Source organism: Cygnus olor, chromosome 3 (genome assembly GCF_009769625.2).
Source record: "Cygnus olor isolate bCygOlo1 chromosome 3, bCygOlo1.pri.v2, whole genome shotgun sequence".
Lineage (NCBI taxonomy): Eukaryota > Metazoa > Chordata > Aves > Anseriformes > Anatidae > Cygnus > Cygnus olor.
Genome location: NC_049171.1, coordinates 110,355,200 through 110,373,049, shown reverse-complemented (window position 1 = coordinate 110,373,049; position 17,850 = coordinate 110,355,200). Strand labels below are relative to the sequence as shown.

The window sequence follows — 17,850 nt, the reverse complement described above, 5'->3', positions numbered from 1 at the left end:
CCTTTCTGAGATGCCTGTGGAGTATGACTTTGAGCTCACATTGACATTTCGCCAACCTGTTTACTTTCCAAGCTTCTGGGTTTCCAATCCACTAACTACGATAACAGCATTTCTTCTTTGTGACTATCAGAGCAGTCGTGCTGGTTGTTCTTTTGTAGGAAAAAAAAATAAAAAAAGACTGGTTAGGTAATTAGCTGTGCTCATCCCAAGGCACCATACCCTGGGGAAAGCACTCTTCAAAGCTAGAAGGGAGCTGGTTAAACCCTACAGCCCTGTGTCGGGACCTCACGACTCCCAGAGTCACGAACCTGTAGCTCTTCAGTAACACACTGACACTAATGGGAAAGGACAGAGAAAACAGCATCCTTTGAAATGGGATTCACCCCCCACAATTCCTGCTATTGGCCCTGGAAATGGGAAAGGACTTCTTGGATTACTCCCCCCCCCTTTTTTTTTTAAACTAAAAAAGTAATTTATTTGGTTATTAAAAAAAAATAATAACTCTTTGTAACTAAATCTGAGTCCATGAATTTCCAGTTTAATCTCAGTAGGCAACAGCACAAATTTATTATTAAACCTCCTGGAATTTAACAAGAGTGTTTACACCTCTTTGGAAAATTCAGTTGACACCGTATTTATTATCTTACCCCATGTGACAAAAGCTGAAGAAGAGACTGTAAAGGCAAGAAACCATTTTTTGGAACAAAAAAGCCCACCCTCAACACTATTTCAAGGATGGCACAGGCTAGATATAAACCAAAAGAAAAAGGAGCTTGAAGAGAAGCTATGAAATGGCTGGAAAGGAGGAAGGTAAAGACAAGAGTCCTACCAAAAACCAGCCAAACAAACAGGAAAAAAAGCTAATAAAGCTAGAGGGTGGGATAAGCAGCTCCATCACGAAGACCAAACACTATCATTAAAGCCACTGCAGCCTCAACACTACATTTTATCATGTCATTAGATGTTTTCTTCTTTATTTGGCAGAGATGCACTCCAAAAGACATCTCTAAAGCTATTTTTAAGACAGAAATGATTTTAAAATAGAAAATGAGTGTTCTGCAGCCTGGAAAGTAAAAAAGTATGCAACTAATTCCATAAAAATTTGAAGCAGAAACCCAAATAAAATCCCTAAGTATTTCAACTACTCTCAAACAGGTAGTCCAGAAAACATTAAATGCTTAAGAAAGTAAAATGCTTGTACACTGACACAAGTTAAATCTAGGAAGCTAACACATTTGATTGCGAAACACCTGTTTCTGAAGTCCACAAGACGCAGTCTTGAAGTTCTCAATGCAACATGAGTAATAAAGACCAAGGTTAACGCAGAAGTAACACATATATTAAAAACTCCAAATGAATACATATCAGGTTTTTCTTCTTTTGAAGCAGTTTTAGAATAATCACGTCATGAAAGCAAATATATTCAAGTAAAAAAGGAGATAAATCTAGACAGACCAGCATCCTCTATCCCAAGAGCCTTATTTTTACTGATGAGAAGTCATGAGAAGGGAAGGAGAAAGCGCACAACAAAAGCAACCTCAAATTTGCTTCCATCTAGCAAATACATGAACTTATGGCTCTGCACTTAGACTATGACATCAGAATTAATGATTTCCCAAATCTCAGCAGGTACTTTGGTCAACTGCATCTCTTGCACTTGGCGAAGAAGCATCATGAGCTCGGTTCCCCACCTGCATTACTGGGGCTTTCCGGATCACAATTAGGGAGAATGCTGAGGAACCTCCTAAATTATGCAGGATACAGACCAATATTATTTAAATTAAGAAGTCAGACTAAACAATGAGGCCTGAACTAATAACAGAAGTTTAATTTCCTTTTTTTTTTAATCTGTACCTCACAGATGTGTCCTAACACTATGAATCAGAGGCCTTGAAGGAGTCCTTCCGCACTTTCCCATTAAAAAGGAAGTTTCTCTGAAGTTGTTTCACCACAAGCATGCTGTTTTAAAGAAAAATCTTTTTACATTTCTAGGCATGTAGAAGCTGTTTCTCACTTGAGTTATTTGAAAAAAATCACATTCAACTCTGCATTAGTTACTGCTCCGCCACCTGACATCACAAGATCTCATGTGAAAAATGCCCATGAAAATTATTTCTTAGCCTGCACTGGATGTACTTCCACAAGTTATCTATTATAACAAAAATAATACAGTAAATGATAAAGAAACAAACAAAAGGCTATAGTTAGCTTAATGTCACCCAGAAATAAAACAGAGTTCAGAAGCTTCTTAGGGGCAGGGTGATCTAAAAAAATTAAATAATACGCAGCACTCAGAAAACAAAATGAGTAACATGGGGGCAGCAAGCATCATTGTTGAAGGGAATTTACCTCCAAGACTGTTTTCCCCTTAGTTAACATAAAAAAAGGTAGGCAAGGAAGAACAGAACAAAGGTAACTTGGGGCTGAACCGGACTGCCAAAACCCAATCAAATTTGCACGAAGATTTCCGATCATCTGAACATTTTCTCCCCTGTAACTTCTGCTGTAGGGAAGAAACTTCCTTCAATTTTTTATTTCAAAGCACTTTTAAAACATCACAGGGATCATTTACACAACAGCAGTCAATGCTTTGCTCCAGATACGTTTCAGGAACAGTTGCCAAAACAGGATCTGCGAGGAACATTAATTGTAGTTAACTATCAAAGCTGCGACCAGATTTTCAAATCCTCATCTTGAATTAGTTTAATCAGTTTAGCCCATATGATCTAATCGCATAATCACTTGTATGGGCTCGTTTATCAATGTTTTTTTTGAACGTCATCTATTTCCAATGATGGAAATGCATCATTGCATTTTACAAGCCCACATTACAGACAGATGCATTTTAAAAGTCCATGTTAAAGAACTCCAAAATGTATGAAATTGTACTGTATATATGTTAATATACTTTAATTGTTGTTTACAGAACTCAGAAGACCATCATACTAAATGGTTATCGGAAGGAAATTGTTTAAATGTTTATCAGTCTTTCCCCGCCCTTGGACTAATCACTGATAAATTTTTAACAGGGGGCATACTCCCAATTCACCTTGAAACATAAAAAAGCATGAGGATTTTTATCCTTAATGCACTTTCCTTCAGAAAGGATTTCATTATGAACCCCCTTCTTGACTTTCAAAAGCGTTCCACCTGCCAACCACAAACTATTGAACCCAATTCATTATCCTTCACTGGAACATTAACTTGGTGAAAAGCCACCGGGCTAACAGAACAACAACTTTGTTCATTAATTCCTTTAGTTAATCCCTGCTTTGTCTGGCATCTCAAACGGGGCCTACCAGCTGGAACTGCGGCTTCATCTTTTGTAGTGCAGAACTCTCCACCCAGCTCAGACATACCCTGCCAGTCATGCTGTGAGGCTCTATCATCTTGTAAACCCATATTTCAAGTGGTTAACCTCTTCATTTGTAAAATGTGATTTTACTCAGGAAGTAGAATTTGAAGAAAATCCATGACTGAGATGCACGTTACTTATCTTCCTCGTATTTAAGAGGGAATTGGCTCCCAAATTTAAAAGCTTGCTAAGAGGTTAACATGTACTTTACCACCTATCTGCTCATTTAAAGGTTCTGGAAAAAATGTAAAACACCAATTTTTCAGCATGCTATGTAGTCAGGATTCTTCTTTGAGGGAAGTTATAACAGTTTTTACCTGCACATAATAGAGCAGCTATGTTTCTATGGTTTGTAATAACCCAGATTTCTGACAGCAGAGCTTGAAGCAAAGAATCAAGAGTGCATTTCAGTGATCCTGTTTAGGCTGGATTAATTTATTCCCAATTACAGATTTATGTTGACAAGTGTCAGCAAGTTTTTCTGAATCATAATAAAGATAGTTTATATTATTAGAGTGATAATGGATTGCCATCAATTTGTCATGACATGCAGTTTGCCCAACATTTTTCAGAAAAATGTATCACAGAATTGTTTTCTCTTTCAGATGCAATTTTCTGCAACCGTTTACTTGGTATTAAAAAAAGAAAAAAACACAGCTGATAAAGGCACTGGTTCTTGCTTCCGTCTGTTTCTTTATATCCATATTTTGATATTCATTATGAAGGAATTTCACAGACAAATTTCACTATAGTAGACATAAGACCACTGTTAAAGCTGCACTATAAATGTAATTCATCAATACACTTATGGTGCATATCGCCATTTTATTTCAAAGAAAAAAATGATGCTGACTAATTTGGTCAGATTCAATCCTATTACAGCAGTTCGTAGTTTTAAATCTTTTTTTTTCCTCTAATGCCACAAGCATTTAAGCACATAACAAGTTAATTTGAAATACGCAACAGAAGAGAAAAAGGAAGTCTGTAATGATGGAAAAGATTAGAGTAGTAGTTGATTCAAGTTTTGATAGTGCAAGGATTCAGGACAAAATTCATACCCTATCACATTTGGAAATTCATACCCTACTTTTACGTCAAGTCACTAATTAGGTTTCTAAAACACTGACTATCAAACCAGGGTATCTCATTATTTGCTTGTAGTAAATAGGGAACAGCATCTGCTCTCCTCATACATGGACCACATCTTGGTTCATTACCTTTTTGCAGAGCAATAGCAAATCTAACAAAGACACAGCAGCAAAGAGGAGAATGTAATTACGACAAGCAAAAGCAGGTGTACACAGTTCCTTGTCTGCGCATTTTCTAAGGCAAAACTTAAAATAGCATGTTTGGTTCTTATATAAGACCTAAAACACTGGGAAGCCACCAGGAATACCGCTAAGTAAAGAAATAACTGAGATACATAAACAAACAAACAAAAACCCAAACAAAATGTTACAGGTTAGAATGTTTCCTTTAAGGAGAACATTACCAAAACAATGAATAACTTCCCAATAACAGATTATTCTGAAAGCAAAGCTGAGTTAAGCAACCTATCACAACCCATAAAGAAACTTAAACTAACTAGGGATGGCATGATCAAGATCTCCACGATAGAAACTACAAGGTTACTGAAATGCCTTGCAGCAAAAAGCTTGCAATGGCAAGGAGGTGGATTCAAGTCATTAGCTGCTAGTATCTGTTCTTTCCAAGAACATTCAGCTCTTCACTGCAAGGGAATTCCTCAAACTAGTATCAAAAATGTCTTAGTAAGGACCAGATTTAGACTCCTTGTTACAGCAAAATGTTGGCTTCCAGTAAGAAAAGCTGTCTCCCGTTATAACTTTGCCTTTCCATTGGCCTATTAACAATGGAAAATGGATTTATGGTCTTTCTGTACTGCACCTGAAAACTCATTTCTAGAAGGGCCGCTGTAGATGTGAGAAGTCTGTCTGTTAAAACAATATTCCTACAACTATAATCCAATCCAAAAAGAGTCATTGTCCAAGCTGCAGTCAATATGTTCCTAAATTGGGTTATTAAGTTTACTTTTCCTTTTGGAATAACTTACCAGCAAACAAAATACAGAAAGAAAATGTTTACTTCATAAAGCCTCCAGAAATCAATGCTTTCGATTTTGAATCTAATGCTGTTACGGCCAGAAGGTCCATTACACAAAGCAGGAGTTTCAGGACACTGTTTTTGTTTTCCTCAAGTTATGTACATCCAAGCAATGTTCTCCACCTCCGATACGGCCAGTGTGTCTAAATATAAGCCTTATTTCTCATTACCCAACATTTGGCATTAATCAATACAATTGTACATTATCGCGGTTTTAACAAACACCGAATACGCCAGACACCTTCTATTAGGAAGTATTGTATGTAAAAGGAACTTTAAAGTAACAAAACTCAGGAGGCTTCCTTCCATCAGGACTCAGGCACTTATCTCAGCAGAAGCTCAGGCTTCCTGTCCTCCCCAAGCTGGCAGTAAACACAAGGCATCCTCAGACGATTCACCCTGTATAAGATCCAAACCTCTTTGCCACTGCTTCTCTCCCTCTCATCGCATACAAGAAGACTAAGTTAGGTGGCACAAATGTGAAATGTAAATAGCTCTGTGATATCTTCCTTTAAATCTTACTTGTCAGATTATACAGAAGCAGTCAAATACATGCTTTCACTAGCTGTGCTGTTTTGCTTCTCCATATTCCATTTATGCTCAGCTGTGGAATCCAAGAAACATTTGAAAAATACGAACCTGAATGTTGTGTTTGTTCATGACTCTCCTCTTAACCGAGAATAGCATCACTTCCCCAAAACAAAAAGACCAGGTTATTTTTACAAAATTACTACAAGCAAAAGAAATCTAATGTTTTCACTGCAAATCAACTGACTGGCTTCAACAGCTGCAGAAAAAGACACTATCTAAATCTGTGAACAGACATTGGGGAAGATGTTATAAGAACAAGCATGTTTTTAAACTCATGTAGGCAAACATGCTCGGCTGGGAAAGTCAATCAGGTTTAAGATCTGGCTCTGTGGGAACACTGCATTTGTGCGTAACCTACTGTACACATCCAAACAATGTATGAAGTGAGAGATTACGTAAGGAATGCATAACCGGGATGCTTTCATTCTTAACATTTCTTAAATTCATTTTACAGCAGTGTTCAACTCTGCGAGAAAATGTATTTCTGGATGTTACCCTGAAACATGTTATTTGGGAACCTGTTCTAAATTAAGATGAAAAGGTGCTGGATTAGAAAGTATTAGAACTAAATTACCTAAGGTCAACTCTTCTTAGAGGTTTATTTACAGAGCAATATGTTCTCCAGTACACTCAAACCTCACGTACACTAAAGTAAAGAGCAGACTACAACTGCCTCGAGGTGCATTCTTAAAGGAAAGGGTCTCACAAAGCTCGACAGAGGAAATATGCTAGCACAAGCAAAACAACTGTAGTTTTTCCCTCCATTACTGCAAATTCTCGCTTGCTTTTAAGTGAACTAATATTTTCTTCAACATGCAAAGAACAAGTAGGTGAAAAAAACAAAGCAAAAATGTACCTGACTGAAGCAAGTTAAACACACTTATCAAGAACTGACTTACATTATTCAGCATTTATCCCACCCACAGACATTGCCATACTAAGAATATTAAGAAACATTCACAATAAACAAGGGACACCTAATACTCCAAAGAATAAGATCTATTTTCCATCATCTTTCAACAGACATATGATCTTGAGGTTTCATGTTTCCTTTCCCCAGTACCTACTTTCAAACATACTAAAGGTAGGGGAAGATTTCCCTTCCTTGGGGTTCTTCGAAATGACTCTTGGATTTAAAAAAAAGAAAACGAACACAAATTACTTCCCTTACAGAAACAGACTCATTAACTCACCTTGCAACTTGTGCCCATACAGAAACATACCTTGCAGTGTCAATCCAAAACTTTAATTGCTACAGACATTAGCACAGAACAAAGTCTACTGAAAACGAGACTGTCAGTTTTCAAACAAGGCACATTTCAAGACTTTTGTGTGTGTGTGTGTACATAGGAGCAGCTTGAAGTAAAAATCTGTGAAACCTACCAACAAGTAGGATCTGAGAAAGGCACTCTTCCAAAGAGGACTATCCAGAAAAATCATAAATGAGTATTTTGAATCCCCATGAAAAGGTTAGCATGTCATTACAGTAAAACATTCACAAAGACATAGTTTAAGTTGTCAGACACTACAATAGCACAGAAAGGAATGAACAGTTTGTAGAAAAAGATAATGAGTATCTGAAAGATGATTATGCTGCTGAGTATCGTGAAAATAACCAGATCTAGCATAGGTTTCTTTACCACTGGTTTTCCAACTGATACCAGTACATTTCTGCAAGGAGGGCTCTATGAATATTTCAAGAGGAAAGGGCAAAGAGTTGACTGAAGTCTGTCTAAGCTGGTTTATTATTTCCACTGTGAAAGACAAGTCTTCTGAAAGTGCTTAAGAGTTTTGGGGGTTTTTCATGCAACTAGGGTGTTAAAATACTGGCATTAACTTAAGCTAGTAAAGCATTTCTTGATGGTTACTTACAAACATGAAATCATCACATGCTGCCTTAATCAAAATAAATATGTAACAAATACAATTGACTGCAAATAAGTCTAAATTTTATAGATCTACGAAATCCTGTGCTAAATGAAACCATGATCATGGCAAAAAAAATAAACAGAAGAACTGGATAGCACAAATTGCTATATTCAGGCTGAGATCCTTCAATTGTTTACTTATAAACAAATTAAGGAAGTCAAAAGAAGAGGTCATGCTTTCACATGACCTTAGAAGGTCACACAACATGTATTTTATTCAAAACATCATGTGGAAAAGAAACATCACAACATATTACTTTTTCTGAAGTCTCTTTTCTATGCAGCTAATTCGTATTTAAGTTTAAATTCTCATATCTTCAAGTTTATGCTATTAATTTTCACCTATGTGAAAGGGAGATTTCCTGAAAAAAATAAAAAATTAAAAAAACTTATCAGTCACAGGTACTTCAGCCCTTCCCCTGGCTCTCCCAATTAACACGATATTCCTCCAGATACATCTCCAACTGCATTAGGCATATGAGCATGCATACAGACTTCTGTCTGCGCTGACAATACAACCTAATGTTTTTAGGCTTAAAGTAGGCTAATTGGTTTTCCAAGTCTAGTTCATATGTCCAGAGAATAAAACAAGAAGGAAATACTTTTAATTACGTTCAACCTCTAAGGACAAGCCCAGTTAAAAAACCAACTTCCATCAAACTCACTTTGCCATGAACTCAGCAGCTGAAGAAATCAGCTCTAACGAAGCACATCATGCTGTAAACCACACATGAGAACAAAACTTATGTGACCAACGTGGTACAGCTCTTGTTGATGAAGTTTTTTCTGGTACCTCAGTTCATTTATGAGCAGATGTTTACTTCAAATGGAACAGCAAACTTCCCAAAGTTTCGATTTCTGTGCAGAGCACTGAAGCTGGACGAAAGGGGCTGCCACCACCAAGAAACCAACTCAGTGACATTCTGAAGGAATGCTAGGGCTTAACCCTTCATTTAAGAAACTGTTCTTCCCTAAGAAAAATATTTTGGTTCGTCAGGTCACCACGTACAACAACAAACTGAAGCGTCAGTGCTTAGCATGTGTTTCAGCACTTAATATGCGTTTCAGCATTTCTGCTGAATTTTAGAACAGCGTTACATTGAAGAAAAACACCCGACCCACCGCATAACTTTTTTTTTTGAGTGTCATCTTCAGCTGAACATAGCTCCTGACCCCCTGAGGGGAAGCAAAGCAGCAGAAAGCAAGCCCCCCGGGCCAGCCCCACTGGTGGTACCGCACCACACGCACCGAGCCCCCCTCTCCCAGGGCGGACCCAGCCCTCGGCCCTCAGCCGCCACCTCACGATCGTGCCTGATCCTTGGGACCCGGGTGTCCCCACACCCCCGGGGGGCTCTCCAAGGGACAAAGCCGCCGGCTGAGGTCCGACCCCTGGCCGCTGCGGGGATTTTCACCTCACCCTCCGCCGGGCGCAGCTGGAGGGAGGGAGGGAGGGAGGAAGGGCGGAGAGGAGATTCCCTCGCAGGGCCCGGACGAGGCAGGACAAGCCCCGGGGATCCCCCGCTCGCTGCCGCGGGGTATGGGGTGCCCTTCCCCGGCCAAGGCCCGGAGGAAACCGGCCGCCCCCAGCTCGGCGACCCGCCGGGGCGAGGGGATTGCGGCTGCGGCGGCGGCACCGCCTCTTACCTGAGGGCTGCGCGGGGGGCGGCGGGGCCCGGGCGGGCATGGCTGCGGTGGGGAAGGGGAGAGGGGACGCGGCCGGTTATCTAAGGCCTCCCGCGGCAGCCGCCATCGAGGGGGAACCCATGTCACGGCGACAGGAACCGCGTCGCGGCAGCCCGGCCCCCTCCCGGCGGCCACCGCCTCCTGCCCCGCTGCCACCGCCCACTTGGCCCCGCACAGCCACCGCCCCCGTCGCTCCCAGCAGCGGCCGGAGAGGCGGGCAGCGCCAGGGCGGGCAAGGCGAATGAATAAATGAACGAGCGAGCAACGCTGCGGCGGCGGCGGCTGCCCCGCTAAGGGAAACGGCGGCGCTGCTGCGCAGCCGCCATCTTGAGTGCTGGCAAGCCTCCCCTACCGCGGCAGGGCGGCCATCTTGGACGAGGGGTGAGGCGGGGGAGCGGCTGGCAGGGAGGTGAAGCCGTGGCGGACATGTTGAGTGAGGGCAGCGGGTTTTTTTTCTTTCTTCTTTTTTTTAATTATTATTATTATTTTTTTTTTTTACCTGGCGGCCGTTATCTCCGCGTAACGGCTCCCAGAGTCGGTCGGGCAACTTCCGCGGCCCCCCGGGTCTCCCTCAGTCTGCACAGCCCCTTTGGTGCCTCAGGGAGCGGGCTGGAGTCTGCTGCTGCGAGCAGATGGACAGCCCCGGGTTGCGGTGCTTTCCGCGCTCTCACCTAGTGAATATGAGGGATTTAAGTCTTATTTTTTTAAGAGGTGCCCTGCGGCTACGCAAGGTGGAGCCTGAGGGAGGCTGCTCGGGTGCGGAGCCGGGAATCCTGTCAGGAGCTGTGCCCTTCCCTCACGGCTGCTGCGGTGAGGGGGCTCGGGGCCGTGAGGGAGTTTCTCCGCGGAGAGGTTCGGCAAACCGGTGGGAACATAAAAAGAATCCCCAAAATAGAGATGAGGAATCGGGGAGAATCTGTCAGAGTGTTCAGCGGGGAAAGTGGCAGGAGGAGAGCTGAGAAAGGACAGTGCTTCGTAGGTAGGAGCAGCGCTGCGGAGGATGGATACCCCTGGTGTGAGGACTCGGTGAGGGCTTAGAGCATCTCTTCTCAAAATCTCTAACGAGATTTTGGTTTTGCCTGTGTTACGATATGGCTTTATTTCTAATTCTTGAGGGTTAGGATAGCATTTCTGCATAGGAAATTGTTGATTGCAAAGTTTTGCCCCTTTGAAGTTTAGGGGGAAGTAGTCTGATCCCATGTATATGATCCCACAATCCTGTTTCCAAATCCACCTCTGGAACAGACAGCAGGATCACTATTCCACCTTTTATGTCTCTGTGTGACCAGGGGGCAAACTTCTTGAACTTCAGAGTTTACAAACCACTTAATCCTAGTTGAGTCCCTGAGGGCCTGTCTGTGTCGAGCTGAAACCTCAGTTCATAAACACTGGGGGCTGCCAGAGTTGCCTCCTTCAAAGAGTAGCTCGGTACAAATTTGTTTCTGGAATATGAGATTCATAAGTGTCTCCATTTCATAGAGAAGGTGTGTGTATAGGCTAGTTTCAAGTGCGACAGTGGTCAAATCTTCCTTTAGTTGAACTGGGTTTGTCAAGGTTGTATTTTTATGGTTTAGTTCACTTGTTTACTGTGCAAATTCAGTCAAAAGGGGTAGAAAGACTGTCAAGAAACCACACAGGGAGATACTGTGGTTTTTATATTTTTTATGTGCCCTTTTTCCCAAGGAGCACAAGCAGACAATGATTTGACATCACAGATGAAAGAACATTAAGAGCAAAACTACTAATAAAAATCATGAGAAATAACACATGCATACTTCTGTTCTTTAAATGCTTTTTTCCTCCCTAATGCCTGTTTACACTGTATTGGTAAGTATTGTCAAAACTGCAAACACCAAGTATTTTAAAATGCGTAACAAGGTTTTAAATAATGTGCGAAGCCTGCTGTACATCCTTTGACAGTAGCAAACTGAACACTACAGCAGTTACAACATGCTGACAAATTACAATAATAAAATAGCAATCAAAGTGTAATAATAAAGCTTTGTTCCTATGGAGGCTTAAGCAAATATTTAGACACAGTAATTTTTCTGAGGAAGGCTTAAAACAGGGTTGTACATACGACTCTTCGTGTTTGAGACAGGTTTGTGAATAAAAATGCCTCAAATGCTTTTTTAAGAGTAATTATAATTAATCTACCAATTTAATAAGACATATAAGGCCTCTGGGAAGCATGCGAAAATTATATTGTTAATACAATATTTCAATTACATTAGGAATCCTGTTACAATAGCTTAAGATAATCATAAGTGACTATTAACGAGGCTGTGTGAGTGTTACATTTCGCCACCTGGTGGCTGTTTTCTTTTTTTTTCAGCTTAGTGTGAGGAAATGCAGTGTAAAGCTTGTGCTGACCTGGCAGGACAAGAGGAGAAGCAATGAGGGGACTGGAAGGTAGGCAATTTAGCCGTCAAAGATCTTTGAGCTTCACCCAGTGTAAAACGTTGTGGTTTACAATTGTATCGGTGAAGACAAAAATATGTAAAAGAAGTGAAATACTTGGTCGTAAAGCAACAGACAAATTAGGTAATTTCTTCCCATATCTGGCAACAGCCATTAAGTTCCAAGGGCCCAAAGTATACTTCAGAGTGTGCTGTTAGTCTGTGGAGAATCTTTTCCCATACCAGCCATGTTTATATAATGGTCATTGGCTGTGTGTGTTACCCACCCCTATGGCAACATCATAAATAACATAATTAGAGGAACTAATTTGATAATTATCTTCTACAACTGATACATCAATGATGTGAATGAACATATTGGATAAACACACTGTCTTCTAAACAACCCAGACAGCAACCTGAGCCCCAGCACCCTAAAACAAATGCAAAGCTCTTGTGTGGAAAAGCCACAAGCCCAACCATGTACCACAGGAAGAGAGCCAGAAAGATCGGCAGCGTCAGTAATTAGGTCCTAGAATAGAAGGAAAATGGTTAAGTAAAATTCCCGGATGATTTGAGGAAGTGAGTCATATCCTAAGTTACAAAGAAAGGCAGAAAATCCTTCCAAATAGTCTCTGCCAGTTTGACCAGAGGGAAATTTCCTTCTCTTGGTGGTATTCAGTAGTTCCTAGGATCAGAAGCTTTAATCAGTGTGCAGTTGTGAGTCTGTAAAATTTATTTAACTTTAATGCAGGATCAGATGAGAGGTAAGTGTCCTACATGAAAAAGTGAAGGTGATCTTCACTTAGGCATAGAGTGAATGATTGACAAGATGTGTGGGATTTTTTTTAGTCATTCCTGCGTGAGCTTTGCCGATTGAAGGGGATTACGTTTGCTTACGAAGGCAGACTGACTCTTTATAATAGCATTAGCTGTGTTATGTATTTGTTCTATGAAGTGGAATCCATGAGTTACAATCCTAATTTCAAGGTTGTATTTTCAACACATGAAAGTTTCCTTCGCAGAATTGCATGGATTAGAGACACTGTGTTATTTGAAGATTGTTTTAGAGTGGTGTTCTAAAAATCTTCAAACATTTTAAAGTTGTTTCCTTTTTTTTGTCTTATACTTCCACATTATTTCTTTTCTGACAACTTGGTGAAGAAACGCTGTAATTTTGAGATATTCATCTCAATGTGAAGCCCCTTTTATATAGTGCAGTAAAGGTTTTAATTGAAGTGGGACTGTTCTTGGTGACTCCAAGGTCCAAACTGGTTAGCCGCAGCAAAACAGCTTTATCAGTCACTACTGCTAAGTCCTAAACTGTCAGGAGAGGGCGCAGCCTTCTTAGAAGTCTTAGTTGGAAAAAGGTAGCATGGTGTGTCAAGATTCAGAAAGGCCGTCTCAAAAACCCACAAGGTCTGCAGGCTCACTCCTCCTGGTTTAGGAACTGAGCACTTGTTATGATCTGCATCCATGTCCTTCATAAACTCAGTTATTCATAATTCTCAAGAAAATGGAGTATTTATAGGGAAAACATTAAGCTTTTTATTTCTCATTTTGGAGTTTACAATATGGTTCCTAATTGTAGCTTTGGGTTATACTATAAGCTGTACCACTATTGCATGGTATAATGCAGAATATCTTCTGAAACGCATTGGATTGCTAACAGTGTAGTTTTTCTTTTAAAACAAATAAACAACAGCAACAACAAAACTTATTGTTACTTATTTATTTGCAAAATATGTACAGTACAACATGTCTTCTGGCAGTGCAAGCTTTGTATACAGAGTAAACTTACTCTAATCAAAAGATAGATAAGTTTTTATACTTCAGGCAGTTTGCTTCCCTCTCTGCTGACTCTGGCAGTGCTGCAGCTCAGAAGCTAGACATCCTGTTTCCTGAGAAATTGTGGTGCTTGATTTTATTTTTTTAAATTCAAAATTGAATCAAACAGTTGAAGATTTGAAATTATCCATAGAATGAGTTTAAAATGTTCTTTGGGCCTACCAGATCATTTCATTTCACTAATGCCAGAGCCTTTCATTTGTGCTATTGTCAATGCAATGCTAACTAATTTAAATTTTTTCCATGAAAATGAAATATAAAAGTAGAAAATCAAGCAAATTGAAAACAGGAAGTCAAGCTCTTGCATTTTATCTTCACAGAATGTTTTGATTTTTTCCCATCCTGACATGAAACTGAATTGGCACATTTCTGTGAAATGCTTTTAATTTAGTAAAACTGCATTTATCTTAGACCATTATAGCTGAAATAACCCCTGCTACTGCGTTATCAAGCAGAAAGAGCTTGTCTGACTAAATTCACCGATCAGCCTCAAAAGCTTTACATGAAAATTGTTTGTGGCTGTGGTTTCAAAAGGTGGGCATTATCAAAGCTGGCTGAATGGATAATACGCCCTTTCCTCTGCCTTCTAAATACGCAAGAGTTAGTGAAAGAAAAAATGTGCAGTTACTGTTACCTAAGTTAAACAAAGCTTTGTGTGAGAAGAGGATAAGCTAAGTGGCCTGTTACTGAACTGCACTGCTGATGTGTCTTTAAGCATCGGAAGATGCTAAAAGACCTGTAGCAGTCATTGTTTTTTTCTTTATGCAATGGTTGGTGCCCTGAGCTCCATCCCGAATCAATGCAGACTGCCTGGGGCTTCCACAGGCAGTGCAAGGCTCTTGTCTGAGTTAGAGATCAGGGAGCTGGGAGTGCCTCTTGGTCCCCAGGCATCCTCCAGCCACACTGGGGACCCCCTTGAGAAGAGACCAGCAGCTTTACCCCATCTGTGTCTGTGAGCTGGCTGTGCAGCAAGGATGCCAAGCCTCCATGTCTCCCGCTGTTCAGAGAGCGTCTTAATTCCTGCTCCATGTCGTCTTTACTCTGCTGACAGTGAAAGGAACTTGCTGAGCCTGGCCTCCCCACGGTTGCTGTTAGCTGTTATGGCCACTCCTGTGTGGTGATCCGTGTTTCCTCCCGGGGCTGTAGTGCCTTTCAAAGCTATTCAGAGGTACTGAGGTACTCTTCTGAACGTCTCGGCTGCTCACGTCTTCTGTATCACTGCTAAGTCCATTAGCATTGACCTTTGGGCAAGGCAAATCACCAGGCAATGGGTTCTCTTGTTATGGGTATCCCACAGAAGTTTTCCAGTTCTTCAAGGGATTGCCTCCATCTATTCTAGTTGTAATGGCATAAAATACGTAACATTAGCATATGCTTTATATGCAGCATATAAAGCCTCTGTTTGGAGTGCAAGCACGTTACTATTTCATACAAATCTCCCTAGCAAATAAAAAAAAAAAAAAAAAATCTCCTACAAATCTTTACTGGAGTCGTAGTTACAAAAACTATAAGGCATTACTACATCAGCAGCCCACTCTCTTGTGACCTGCAAGCCATTAAAAATCCCAGTTGTCTTTACACAATCTAAATGCATTAACTACAAAGAAAATTATGTAGTTCCAGAAAAAAAGATGAAATGGCAATTATTTTAGGCAGGCCTTAGAAATCTCCTACATCCAAATGGTTCTTTGATTTTTGGCTCAGGCTTATTTGGGCAGGGGTAGGATTGCTGACACTCAGTACCATGTGTTTGGGAGGGGGGTTTGTTTTTGTTTTCTTCCAAGGAACTCCATTCTGAGTCTCAACCGTGTTTGGAGCCTCTAATGAACATGCAGGCTTACATTCTTGGCATATGAAGGCTACCTAGTGGATTAACCAGCTCATGAATGTCAAAACAGCCTCGTTTTTCCTGCCATGGCTTAGACCACATCCTCAAAGTGGCAGAAGTTAATGACATCAGTGAGGTAACGATACCCATATACCTGGCCTCTACATACTTACATACGTAACTCATCAGCAGCACGTGCAAAATGTGTTTTAGTGTATACATTTTAACAAAGGCAAGGTTTTTGAGAGGGGGCAATAGACAAACTGTATCTGACAAAAGCTGGTGAGCTGTTAGTGATGCTGGCTCTTCCTTGGGTGTGAAGGGCACATAAATTTTAAGGCAAGTGTGGGCTGAAAGCCGTCTGACTTCAGCCACAATTTAACTGTGTTACTCAGGCAAGCTGAGAGGAGAAAACAGCTGACACAGGTAGCAACCCAGCAAGTTATGGACAGCCAAAGTGATGTATAGAAAACGCACTTTGTTTCCTCCCAGGTCTGACAATGCTTCCATCTCCTAGAAGATGTGTCGTGTGAGTACATCAGCTGTCAGCAGGAAAGCAAGATTTCTAGCTCTCTGTGGCAGAGTAAAGCTTGTGAGCGTGGCTATTTTTTCAATATGAAAAAATACAAGATTTTTCAATATTGTCTTTCAAGCTCAAGGCTGATGCCTCTTCTCACGTTAATTTCATCCTCCATCATGTTTTTCTGCAGTGAGTTTGCTTTTTTGATCTCTGTTCATTGAGACCCAAAGCATCTGGGAGGTAGGCACACATCAGGGGTAGATCTCAGAAGAACAGGATTGTTTTTTGGAAAGCTCTTATATGAGAGGTATGTGAGATTTGCCAAATCTGGTTATAAGTTACTTGACAGAGTTGTTGTCATAGGTAAATTATGAACGGCAAGACAAAATGTAATCAGAATATACCATGTTCCAAACAGCCAAACTGGTTTTGAGTGCTAACAGAAAGACTGTGTGTCCCAGTTGCACTGGAGTTCTGAAAGCAAGGCACCACGAAGGCTGTACCAGCAGTTGTAGTGGGACCCGGGCTCTGAGGCTGAGACCCCAGCATGTGCACACTCCAATGCAGAATCTTACGTGTTTGCAGAAAGCCATCTTTGCTGGTGCTTTAAACTAACATGTCAAGGTGTGGAAGTGGCCAGTGTTCCTTTCAGCTACACGCCTTGTTCCAGAACAAGTAGCCTTTGGCAGCAAGGGTCAAGCAGTTCCTTAAATTGCATAGCAAGGTTCACCACAGGGATGTGTTGGCCTCTGTGTGGTCCCCGGCCATTGCCTCACAAGCAGAAAGAAGCAAAACTGAACCCCAGACGTTTATACCAAGAACAGGGCACAAACAGGCTCGTTGGAGGCAGAATGTGGGAAGGAGCAAGCAAAGGGGAGTGTGGAGAGCTGGGGGGTGAGGGGGACAGCAGGGCAACAAAGGCAAGCACAAAACCAGCAGGGAGATGAGAAATCAAACCCCCAGAGACTTCAATATACAGGATCACATGGAGGTCTCTTGAAAGTGGCTGGACCAGCGTGCTGCAAGGAGAGCTAGGGCAGATGAAAATAGGTAAATCCAGGTGCCTGAGAAATCTGTTTAAATGCACCGGGCTCTAAGGAGGAGCACTCTCTCTAAATCGTGGTTAACTCTGTTTCTGTGCTGGGAAAAGGGTGCTGTCTCTGAGCCAGCTCCTTGAGTCTAGTAAACAAATACAATCCCAGCAGGCTTAAATGGTGTCACTGATGTGCTCTGCAGGAGCCCTTGCCAGGGACAGTCAAAGTGCAGACTATCACACAGTCTAAGCACAGCCTGTGTTATTTCAGAGGAATATGTGCATCTTAGAGCAAGGAGCTGCAGCCACCCCTTCTCTAACCTTATTGGTCAAGGGGTGTGTGTTAGTGGTCAGTTTGGCTCATGGTTTTCCTTTTTTAAGCACTGAAGTGAAAAAAAGTTTTACAATACAGTAAGACTATCAATTTATATGGCCTAACCATTGTTGGAAGGAGTTTAGATTCCTATTATAGCCGAGAGAGGGCTATTTTCAGAGCACCACATTGGGCTCCATACCTTCATCTGGCCAAACTGGGACCTGACAG

General features: G+C 41.3%; 2 protein-coding genes across 12 annotated transcripts in view; one reads left to right on the top strand and one right to left on the bottom strand.

Moving 5' to 3' along the window:
• AFTPH (aftiphilin) overlaps positions 1–9,805 on the bottom strand; it is a 46,794-nt gene extending 36,989 nt beyond the window's left edge. Inside the window, exons 1-2 of one of the 5 annotated variants that reach the window (XM_040553223.1) lie at positions 9,640–9,776; positions 8,789–8,966 (exon numbers count right to left, since the gene is read on the bottom strand). The gene's annotated coding sequence lies outside the window, so the exon portion shown is untranslated. Of the gene's footprint in view, positions 1–8,660; positions 8,682–8,788; positions 8,967–9,639 lie in introns of those variants that run through there. The other 4 variants (XR_005818675.1, XM_040553222.1, XM_040553227.1 and 1 more) reach the window with 4 other exon arrangements.
• Positions 9,486–17,850, top strand: part of LOC121068173 — a 68,299-nt gene continuing 59,934 nt past the window's right edge. The window contains exons 1-3 of one of the 7 annotated variants that reach the window (XM_040553238.1): positions 9,486–9,530; positions 10,658–10,704; positions 12,014–12,090. The gene's annotated coding sequence lies outside the window, so the exon portion shown is untranslated. Of the gene's footprint in view, positions 9,531–9,920; positions 10,112–10,142; positions 10,705–12,013; positions 12,091–17,850 lie in introns of those variants that run through there. The other 6 variants (XM_040553234.1, XM_040553233.1, XM_040553236.1 and 3 more) reach the window with 6 other exon arrangements.